At 36.7% G+C, this 12,721-nt stretch overlaps 1 protein-coding gene across 5 annotated transcripts in view; it reads left to right on the forward strand.

The window, feature by feature from the left end:
* FBXL16 (F-box and leucine rich repeat protein 16) overlaps window positions 1–12,721 on the forward strand; it is a 73,432-nt gene that overhangs the window by 11,526 nt on the left and 49,185 nt on the right. The gene's annotated exons all lie outside the window — the stretch shown is intronic.

A 12,721-nucleotide genomic window follows, 5' to 3' on the forward strand; every position in this document is an offset into this window, starting at 1 on the left:
AAGCTGCTGTCACCAGCGGGGGTCGGTGAACTGGTAACCCCACCAATTGCCAGACTAGAGGGGGCAAGAGCTTTATTAAATGGACCAGACAGATGTGGTATTTTGAAATGTTCTGGATTGTAAGATGCTTTTATTATCTAAAACTTACTTCAAAAGTACAGTAATTATAAAGTAAAAAGAATATAACTACTATAATACTGCCCCCTATATACAAGAATATAACTACTATAATACTGCCCCTTATACAAGAATATAACTACTATAATACTGCCCCCTATATACAAGAATATAACTACTATAATACTGCTCCCTATATACAAGAATATAACTACTATAATACTGCCCTCTATATACAAGAATATAACTACTATAATACTGCCCCCTATATACAAGAATATAACTACTATAATACTGCTCCCTATATACAAGAATATAACTACTATAATACTGCTCCTATATACAAGAATATAACTACTATAATACTGCTCCTATATACAAGAATATAACTACTATAATACTGCTCCTATATACAAGAATATAACTACTATAATACTGCTCCTATATACAAGAATATAACTACTATAATACTGCTCCTATATACAAGAATATAACTACTATAATACTGCCCTCCTATATACAAGAATATAACTACTATAATACTGCCCCCTATATACAAGAATATAACTACTATAATACTGCCCCTTATACAAGAATATAACTACTATAATACTGCCCCCTATATACAAGAATATAACTACTATAATACTGCTCCCTATATACAAGAATATAACTACTATAATACTGCCCTCTATATACAAGAATATAACTACTATAATACTGCCCCCTATATACAAGAATATAACTACTATAATACTGCTCCCTATATACAAGAATATAACTACTATAATACTGCTCCTATATACAAGAATATAACTACTATAATACTGCTCCTATATACAAGAATATAACTACTATAATACTGCTCCTATATACAAGAATATAACTACTATAATACTGCTCCTATATACAAGAATATAACTACTATAATACTGCTCCTATATACAAGAATATAACTACTATAATACTGCCCTCCTATATACAAGAATATAACTACTATATTACTGCCCCCTATATACAAGAATATAACTACTATAATACTGCCCCCTATATACAAGAATATAACTACTATAATACTGCCCCCTATATACAAGAATATAACTACTATAATACTGCCCCCTATATACAAGAATATAACTACTATAATACTGCCCCCTATATACAAGAATATAACTACTATAATACTGCCCCTATATACAAGAATATAACTACTATAATACTGTATATACAAGAATATAACTACTATAATACTGCCCCCTATATACAAGAATATAACTACTATAATACTGCCCCATATATACAAGAATATAACTACTATAATACTGCCTCCTATATACAAGAATATAACTACTATAATACTGCTCCTATATACAAGAATATAACTACTATAATACTGCTCCCTATATACAAGAATATAACTACTATAATACTACTCCTATATACAAGAATATAACTACTATAATACTGCTCCTATATACAAGAATATAACTACTATAATACTGCCCCTATATACAAGAATATAACTACTATAATACTACTCCTATATACAAGAATATAACTACTATAATACTGCTCCTATATACAAGAATATAACTAATATAATACTGCCCCCTATATACAAGAATATAACTACTATAATACTGCACCTATGTACAAGAATATAACTACTATAATACTGCCCCCTATATACAAGAATATAACTACTATAATACTACTCCTATATACAAGAATATAACTACTATAATACTGCCTCCTATATACAAGAATATAACTACTATAATACTGCTCCTATATACAAGAATATAACTACTATAATACTGCCCCCTATATACAAGAATATAACTACTATAATACTGCCCCCTATATACAAGAATATAACTACTATACTACTGCCTCCTATATACAAGAATATAACTACTATAAGGGGAGATTCACACGAACGTTGCGTTTTTGCGCGCGCAAACAACGCAGCGTTTTGCGAGCGCAAAAACCATTTGACAGCTGCGTGTGTCATGCGTGTCTGATGCGCGGCTGCGTGATTTTCGCGCAGCCGGCATCATAGAGATGAGGCTTGTCAACGCCCGTCACTGTCCAAGGTGCTGAAAGAGCTAAATCTTTCAGCACCCTCGACAGTGAATGCCGAACACAACAGCGAAAAACCTGTACAAAAAAAAGATAAAGTTCCTACTTACCGAGAACTTCCCGGCCGTTGCCTTGGTGACGCGCCTCTCTTGACATCGGGCCCCACCTCCCTGGATGACGCAGCAGTCCAAGTGACCGCTGCAGCCTGTGATTGGCTGCAGCCTGTGCTTGGCCTGTGATTGGCTGGAGCTGTCACTTGAACTGAAGTGTCATCCCGGGAGGTCGGACTGCAGGAAGGAGACAGGAGTAATCGGTAAGTTAGAACTTCGGGTTTTTTTTACAGGTTAATGTATTTTGGGATCGCAAGTCACTGTCCATGGTGCTGAAACAGTTTAACTCTTTCAGCACCATGGACAGTGACTATCTCCTGACGTCGCGTACCGATAATTTTTTTGCCGGGATCGGCCAAAACGAGTTTGGCCGAACCCGGTGAAGTTCGGTACGCAAAGACACTCCGTTTGGATGTTCGGAAACAGAAAAGCACGTGGTGCTTTTCGGTTTTCATTCATCCTTTTCACTGCTGTTGCGCGAATCACGCTCGTCCCACGGAAGTGCTTCCGTGTGGTGCGCGTGATTTTCACGCACCCATTGACTTCAATGGGTGCGTGATGCGCGAAATACGCAGAGTTATTGAACCTGTCGCGCATTTTGCGCAGCAGACAAACGCTGCGCAAAAAGCACGGACTGTCTGTACTGCCCCATAGACTTGTATTGGTCCATGCGTGCCGCGTGAAAACCACGCGGCCCGCACGGACCGAATACACGCTCGTGTGAATCCCCCCTAATACTGCCTCCTATATACAAGAATATAACTACTATAATACTGCCCCTATATACAAGAATATAACTACTATAATACTACTCCTATATACAAGAATATAACTACTATAATACTGCTCCTATATACAAGAATATAACTACTATAATACTGCCCCTATATACAAGAATATAACTACTATAATACTGCCTCCTATATACAAGAATATAACTACTATAATACTGCCCCTATATACAAGAATATAACTACTATAATACTACTCCTATATACAAGAATATAACTACTATAATACTGCCCCTATATACAAGAATATAACTACTATAATACTGCCTCCTATATACAAGAATATAACTACTATAATACTGCCCCTATATACAAGAATATAACTACTATAATACTGCCCGTATATACAAGAATACAACTACTATAATACTGCTCTATATACAAGAATATAACTACTATAATACTGCCTCCTATATACAAGAATATAACTACTATAATACTGCTCCTATATACAAGAATATAATTACTATAACATTGCCCCTATATACAAGAATATAACTACTATAATACTGCCCCTATATACAAGAATATAACTACTATAATACTGCTCCTATATACAAGAATATAACTACTATAATACTGCCCCTATATACAAGAATATAACTACTATAATACTGCCCCCTATATACAAGAATATAACTACTATAATACTGCCCATATATACAAGAATATAATTACTATAACATTGCCCCTATATACAAGAATATAACTACTATAATACTGCCCCTATATACAAGAATATAACTACTATAATACTGCTCCTATACACAAGAATATAACTACTATAATACTGCCTCTATATACAAGAATATAACTACTATAATACTGCTCCTATATACAAGAATATAACTACTATAATACTGCCCCTATATACAAGAATATAACTACTATAATACTGCCCCTATATACAAGAATATAATTACTATAACATTGCCCCTATATACAAGAATATAACTACTATAATACTGCCCCTATATACAAGAATATAACTACTATAATACTGCTCCTATATACAAGAATATAACTACTATAATACTGGTCCTATATACAAGAATATAACTACTGTAATACTGCCCCCTATATACAAGAATATAACTATTATAATACTGCCCCTATATACAGGAATATAACTACTATAATACTGCCCCCTATATACAAGAATATAACTATTATAATACTGCTCCTATATACAAGAATATAACTACTATAATACTGCCCCTATATACAAGAATATAACTACCATCATACTGCCCCCTATATACAAGAATATAACTACTATAATACTGCCCCCTATATACAAGAATATAACTACTATAATACTGCCCCTATATACAAGAATATAACTACTATAATACTGCCCCCTATATACAAGAATATAACTACTATAACATTGCCCCCTATATACAAGAATATAACTACTATAATACTGCCCCCTATATACAAGAATATAACTACTATAACATTGCCCCCTATATACAAGAATATGGGCCTGATTAGATCAGATATTGTAGATATTATTTGTAGTCGGGTTGCACTGATGATGTAGTGTTCTATACCAGTATGTTGTATTATATTTTTCAGTCACATTATAGTCATGTTTTTTATTGAACCCCCAGGCCCCTTTAAATCCCTCTTCGTACTCCGCTCTTGTCTTTGATGTTCCTTTCCCCTATTACAACATAGTGATTTGCCTCCTGTTTGATGATGACAATGGCTGATTGTTGCTGCGGCCCGCTATATGGCAGCCTTCACTGGGGTAACTCTCCCCCCCCCCCCCCCCCCGCACACAGACAATTAATTATTGACATTCCACATATTATTTAACCATCTGCAGCTTTTTTTGTTTTTTATGCAGCGTGATATTTTTTTTATTTGATTTTAATTACATTTTAATACATTCGGAGTCTTTGGTAGGGAAGACAACGACTGGCTTGAAATATAAATGAGTTCGGGGTTTAATTACCGATTCTAGGGGATAACGAGAAGAGTTAATCACGTATGGATGTTTTATAACGGATTTCTCGACGGATGCCAGAAAACACCAGATACTGCCGATCCTCTACCTGTTATCATTGCTGACATGAAATATAGAGGACTTATTCATTGAAAGCGGGGCATATACTAAACTTCACTATAGGTTTAGAGTCATCCACAGTCACCGTCCAATCAGATGCTATCAGTTTTCTAAAACCGTTTTGTAAACGATATTAATCTTTTAGTTGCCATGGGCAACGTGAACATATTTTAATTTGAGTCTGTAATATGACATCATAATAGGTTCAATGTGCAGGTAATGGGGCGGAAGACTATATCGCGATCTACGAAGCTGCAGCAACAATTGCGGGACTTCTACTTCAAGCGTACCATCTTTGCCCTCTTGGTCAAGGGTTCATGTCTTGGAATTTTCCTGCACCTTGGACTTGTTAGAACCATTTCCAAATCTAAGAGGGTCTTAGGGGTGGAGAATCATTAAAGAGGCTCTGTCACCAGATTTTGCAACCCCTATCTGCTATTGCCTGTGATCGGCGCTACAATGTAGATTACAGTAACGTTTTTATTTTTAAAAAACGAGCATTTTTGGCCAAGTTATGACCATTTTCGTATTTATGCAAATGAGGCTTGCAAAAGTACAACTGGGCGTGTTGAAAAGTAAAAGTCCAAGTGGGCGTGTATTATGTGCGTACATCGGGGCGTGTTTACTACTTTTACTAGCTGGGCGTTGTGTATAGAAGTATCATCCACTTCTCTTCACAACGCCCAGCTTCTGGCAGTGCAGATCTGTGACGTCACTCACAGGTCCTGCATCGTGTCGGCACCAGAGGCTACAGATGATTCTGCAGCAGCATCAGCAGGTAAGTAGCTACATCGACTTACCTGCAAACGCCGATGCTGCTGCAGAATCATCTGTAGCCTCTGGTGCCGATGTGTCCTCGCTCGTCTGACACGATGCAGGACCTGTGAGTGACGACACAGCGTGATCTCTGGAGAACACGGCTGTGTCTGCACTGCCAGAAGCTGGGCGTTCTGAAGAGAAGTGGATGACACTTCTATACACAACGCCCAGCTAGTAAAAGTAGTAAACACGCCCCGATGTACGCACATAATACACGCCCACTTGTACTTTTACTTTTCAACACGCCCAGTTGTACTTTTACTTTTAAACACGCCCAGTTGTACTTTTGCAAGCCTCATTTGCATAGATACGAAAATGGTCATAACTTGGCCAAAAATGCTCGTTTTTTAAAACTAAAAACGTTACTGTAATCTACATTGCAGCGCCGATCACATGCAATAGCAGATAGGGGCTGCAAAATCTGGTGACAGAGCCTCTTTAACACTTCTCGGTTCTAACTTAGAGGTGCGGAAATGTTACTCTTTCTACTTATAGTTTCTGTTGTGTAGGGAAATGCAGACCTGTGAGAGCTCCTCATCCTTGTGACTGACAAATAGACTCTTTAGGACTCTCTAAGGGTCATGGAAACAAGTCTAAGGGGTTGGGAAATGCAACATTTGGGAAACACCAACACTTCCAGGTCTTAGACACTGTGAAACATGACACTTCCTGCTTCTTAGAGGCGGGGAAACATGACAATTTCTGCTTCTAAGAGGTGGAAACCTGACACTTCCTGATACTAACAGGTCGAAGAGGTGGGGAAACATAACGCTTCCTGCTTCTAACAGGTCTAAAAGGTGGGAAAACATGACACTTCCTGTGTCTAACAGGTCTTAGAGGTGGGGTAAAATGACACTTCCTGCTTCTAACACGTGAGCCCTCTTGATGCTTGTGGCTGGCCAAGAAGAGTCACTGAGGAGCATAATATATCAGGTGTACTTCATTTATGAATGTTTAGGTGGATAATTAATGGATGCTAGTTCAGCTTTTTTACAGATCACCTAATTTAAAGGGGTCCATTCGGATGAGGTTTTCCTTATAGCTGGTCATACATAGGACTGGAAGGCAACGATTGGCTAGAGTTAGAGTGGTAGAACGAGGTTACTTGTGCGACATAGTACATGAAAGAATTGGTTCTACCTTGTGAACAAATTTTACAGTTATCAGTGCTTTCTTGGACAAAAAAAATTCTAATGGCATCCGCCAAACACAGATCCATCCACCAGACTGCCAGATCGTGAAGTGTGTTTTATCACTACAAAAATTGTTTTCCACTCCTTTAGAATCCTGCAAGATTGCTTTATGACTCTCCAACCTACACCTGGCATTGAGCATGAAGGCTTTATGACTCTCCAGCCTACACCTGGCATTGAGCAAGGCGGCTTTATGACTCTCCAACCTGGCATTGAGCATAGTGGCTTTATGACTCTCCAACCTACACCTGGCATTGAGCAAGGCGGCTTTATGACTCCAGCCTACACCTGGCATTGAGCATGGCGGCTTTATGACTCTCCAGCCTACACCTGGCATTGAGCAAGGCGGCTTTATGACTCTCCAACCTACACCTGGCATTGAGCATAGTGGCTTTATGACTCCAGCCTACACCTGGCATTGAGCAAGGCGGCTTTATGACTCTCCAATCTACACCTGGCATTGAGCATGGTGGCTTTGACTCCAGCCTATACCTGGCATTGAGCAAGGCGGCTTTATGACTCTCCAACCTACACCTGGCATTGAGCAAGGCGGCTTTTTTTTAACTCCTCAACCTACACCTGGCATTGAGCAAGGCGGCTTTATGACTCTCCAACCTACACCTGGCATTGAGCATGGCGGCTTTATGACTCTCCAGCCTACACCTGGCATTGAGCAAGGCGGCTTTATGACTCTCCAACCTACACCTGGCATTGAGCATAGTGGCTTTATGACTCCAGCCTACACCTGGCATTGAGCAAGGCGGCTTTATGACTCTCCAATCTACACCTGGCATTGAGCATGGTGGCTTTGACTCCAGCCTACACCTGGCATTGAGCAAGGCGGCTTTATGACTCTCCAACCTACACCTGGCATTGGGCAAGGCGGCTTTATGACTCTCCAACCTACACCTGGCATTGAGCAAGGTGGCTTTTTTTTACTCCTCAACCTACACCTGGCATTGAGCAAGTTGGCTTTATGACTCTCCAGCCTACACCTGGCATTGAGCATGGTGGCTTTATGACTCTCCAGCCCACACCTGGCACTGAGCATGGTGATGTCAGGCTTACATGAAACTGCACAACCATGGGAAACCAATCCGTGAAGGCCTGGATAAACATTTGTTGTGCTGACTTTGCTTCCAGATGCTAAAGAGAAAATCACACAGCTGTTGTTGCTACCAGCATGTAGAGGTGATTGAGGCAGCTTTGGTAGGGTGGCATCCCATGAGAGTACCACAGTGAGCTCTACTGGGAATTGCATGGCTTTATGGTGGATCTTATGAACCTATTCGTCATGGTTGAGCCTGAAAAGGCCAAACCCAGTAATGAATAGAAGGGGTGTACATACTTTCAGCCTTTTATTTTGTATATATATATATATATATATACACAAGTTTTCCTAGTAGCCAGTCATACTAAATGTTCCAATGGTACAAATAGTTGAAACATCTTCAGCTCTTCTGCTCCCTGCAGCCTCTTCCATTAATCTCCACATGAATCTGATGACTCCAGCATCACTTGTGGTGAGGTTCCATGTTATAGGAAATGTCACATGATTATCACCATATAACAGAATCCTCCGTTATTTTTCACATATTTTTTTTCTCCCCCTTTTGGAGTGTTTACGCACTGACATTACACATAAAGCGGGTACAACCTGTTATATTATAACCATATGATATTGATCTGAATGATGGGAGAAAGGTAATAACTGGAACACCAGCAACAAAATGATTGTGACAGAAATCAGATGATTACGAGAGCGTTAACCACGACCTCACAGACCACAAAGCTGCATCTTATTAGGAGGAAAGTGACTCACAATAGAAATTATGTAGAATCCTCCTGAGATTACATATAACCATAGCACCTGAGTAATACATGAATAATCCTAATGTACAGTAATCTGTAGCCTGCTGGGGAAAGTCCAGGTGCTAAAGAGAACATATTCTTGTACATAGGGGGCAGTATTATAGTAGTTATATTCTTGTATATAGGGGCAGTATTATAGCAGTTATATTCTTGTATATAGGAGCAGTATTATAGTAGTTATATTCTTGTATATAGGGGCAGTATTATAGTAGTTATATTCTTCTATATAGGAGCAGTATTATAGTAGTTATATTCTTGTATATAGGAGCAGTATTATAGTAGTTATATTCTTGTATATAGGAGCAGTATTATAGTAGTTATATTCTTGTATATAGGAGCAGTATTATAGTAGTTATATTCTTGTGTATATAGGAGCAGTATTATAGTAGTTATATTCTTGTATATAGGGGGCAGTATTATAGTAGTTATATTCTTGTATATAGGGGGCAGTATTATAGTAGTTATATTCTTGTATATAGGAGGCAGTATTATAGTAGTTATATTCTTGTATATAGGAGGCAGTATTATAGTAGTTATATTCTTGTGTATATAGGAGCAGTATTATAGTAGTTATATTCTTGTATATAGGAGGCAGTATTATAGTAGTTATATTCTTGTATATAGGATCAGTATTATAGTAATTATATTCTTGTATATAGGAGGCAGTATTATAGTAGTTATATTCTTGTATATAGGAGGCAGTATTATAGTAGTTATATTCTTGTATATAGGAGGCAGTATTATAGTAGTTATATTCTTGTGTATATAGGAGCAGTATTATAGTAGTTATATTCTTGTGTATATAGGAGCAGTATTATAGTAGTTATATTCTTGTATATAGGAGGCAGTATTATAGTAGTTATATTCTTGTATATAGGGGGCAGTATTATAGTACTTATATTCTTGTATATAGGAGCAGTATTATAGTAGTTATATTCTTGTATATAGGAGGCAGTATTATAGTAGTTATATTCTTGTGTATATAGGAGCAGTATTATAGTAGTTATATTCTTGTATATAGAAGCAGTATTATAGTAGTTATATTCTTGTATATAGGAGCAGTATTATAGTAGTTATATTCTTGTATATAGGAGCAGTATTATAGTAGTTATATTCTTGTCTATAGGAGCAGTATTATAGTAGTTATATTCTTGTATATAGAAGCAGTATTATAGTAGTTATATTCTTGTATATAGGGGCAGTATTATAGTAGTTGTATTCTTGTATATAGGGGGCAGTATTATAGTAGTTATATTCTTGTATATAGGGGGCAGTATTATAGTAGTTATATTCCTGTATATAGAGGCAGTATTATAGTAGTTATATTCTTGTATATAGGGAGCAGTATTATCGTAGTTATATTCTTGTACATAAAAGGCAGTATTATAGTAGTTATATTCTTGTATATAGGGCAGTATTATAGTAGTTATATTCTTGTATATAGGGGGCAGTATTATAGTAGTTATATTCTTGTATATATGAGCAGTATTATAGTAGTTATATTCTTGTATATAGGGGGCAGTATTATAGTAGTTATATTCTTGTACATAGGGGGCAGTATTACAGTAATTATATTCCTGTATATAGGAGCAGTATTATAGTAGTTATATTCTTGTATATGGGGGCAGTATTATAGTAGTTATATTCTTGTATATAGGGGCAGTATTATAGTAGTTATATTCTTGTATATAGGGGGCAGTATTATAGTCGTTATATTCTTGTAAATAGGGGGCAGTATTATAGTAGTTATATTCTTGTATATAGGGGCAGTATTATAGTAATTATATTCTTGAATATAGGAACAGTATTATAGTAGTTATATTCTTGTATATAGGGGGCAGTATTATAGTAGTTATATTCTTGTATATAGGGGCAGTATTATAGTAGTTATATTCTTGTATATAGGGGGCAGTATTATAGTAGTTATATTCTTGTATATAGGGGGCAGTATTATAGTAGTTATAGTCTTGTATATAGAAGCAGTATTATAGTAGTTATATTCCTGTATATAGAGGCAGTATTATAGTAGTTATATTCTTGTATATAGGGAGCAGTATTATAGTAGTTATATTCTTGTACATAGGGGGCAGTATTATAGTAGTTATATTCTTGTACATAAAAGACAGTATTATAGTAGTTATATTCTTGTATATAGGGGGCAGTATTATAGTAGTTATATTCTTGTATATAGGGGGCAGTATTATAGTAGTTATATTCTTGTATATAGGGGGCAGTATTATAGTAGTTATATTCTTGTATATAGGGAGCAGTATTATAGTAGTTATATTCTTGTATATAGGGGCAGTATTATAGTAGTTATATTCTTGTATATAGTGGGCAGTATTATAGTAGTTATATTCTTGTATATAGGGGGCAGTATTATAGTAGTTATATTCTTATATATAGTGGCAGTATTATAGTAGTTATATTCTTGTATATAGGGGGCAGTATTATAGTAGTTATATTCTTGTATATAGGGGGCAGTATTATAGTAGTTATATTCTTGTATATAGGGGCAGTATTATAGTAGTTATATTCTTGTATATAGAGGCAGTATTATAGTAGTTATATTCTTGTATATAGGGAGCAGTATTATAGTAGTTATATTCTTGTGTATATAGGAGCAGTATTATAGTAGTTATATTCTTGTACATAAAAGACAGTATTATAGTAGTTATATTCTTGTATATAGGGGGCAGTATTATAGTAGTTATATTCTTGTATATAGGGGGCAGTATTATAGTAGTTATGTTCTTGTATATAGGGAGCAGTATTATAGTAGTTATGTTCTTGTATATAGGAGCAGTATTATAGTAGTTATATTCTTGTATATAGTGGCAGTATTATAGTAGTTATATTCTTGTATATAGGGAGCAGTATTATAGTAGTTATATTCTTGTATATAGTGGCAGTATTATAGTAGTTATATTCTTGTATATAGGGAGCAGTATTATAGTAGTTATATTCTTGTACATAGGGGGCAGTATTATAGTAGTTATATTCTTGTATACAGGGGGCAGTATCATAGTAGTTATATTTTTGTACAGAGGGGGCAGTATTATAGTAGCTCTATTTTTGTACAGAGGTGTTCTTTCAATAGGGGGATAAGTGGCTACCATTAGGCGTCGTAGCAGTGGAAATTCTCCTTATTGGATCCTTATTTCCCTCAATTGAGGCGTTGAGGAACCATCTTTCAGTTCTCGTAGAAATTAGATTATATGCGGTTATCCTCTAAATTCTCTATTGTGATTTAGTGATTGATCCCATTATGACCATTACGTATCAGACCAATGGTCGCCCCTCTGTTTTAAGCGACCTTACTGTACCACCATTTTGAAAGCCTCCATCTTGAATGCAACGTCTAATATTCTGTTCCAGTTATGGATCTACCCACATGTCATAGACACAGATAGTTCATGTATATAATACATGTAGGGAACCTGGCTGGAGATCTGGGTTTGTTGGTTACGAGGCGGGGCAGCCGCCACCTATGGAGTAGGGATAGCAGAGCTCATCATGTCACTGGCACCTTCCAGTCCCATGCGTGTATGGCTCAGGAGGAGGGGACGGTGACTCCGGAGAGGAGGAGGAGGAGGGGATAGACTGCTCGGGAGGAGGCCAGCCCGGAGTCATGAATTATTGATAATAATGCTGATGTCTCTT

Source organism: Rhinoderma darwinii, chromosome 6, assembly GCF_050947455.1.
Source record: "Rhinoderma darwinii isolate aRhiDar2 chromosome 6, aRhiDar2.hap1, whole genome shotgun sequence".
Lineage (NCBI taxonomy): Eukaryota > Metazoa > Chordata > Amphibia > Anura > Rhinodermatidae > Rhinoderma > Rhinoderma darwinii.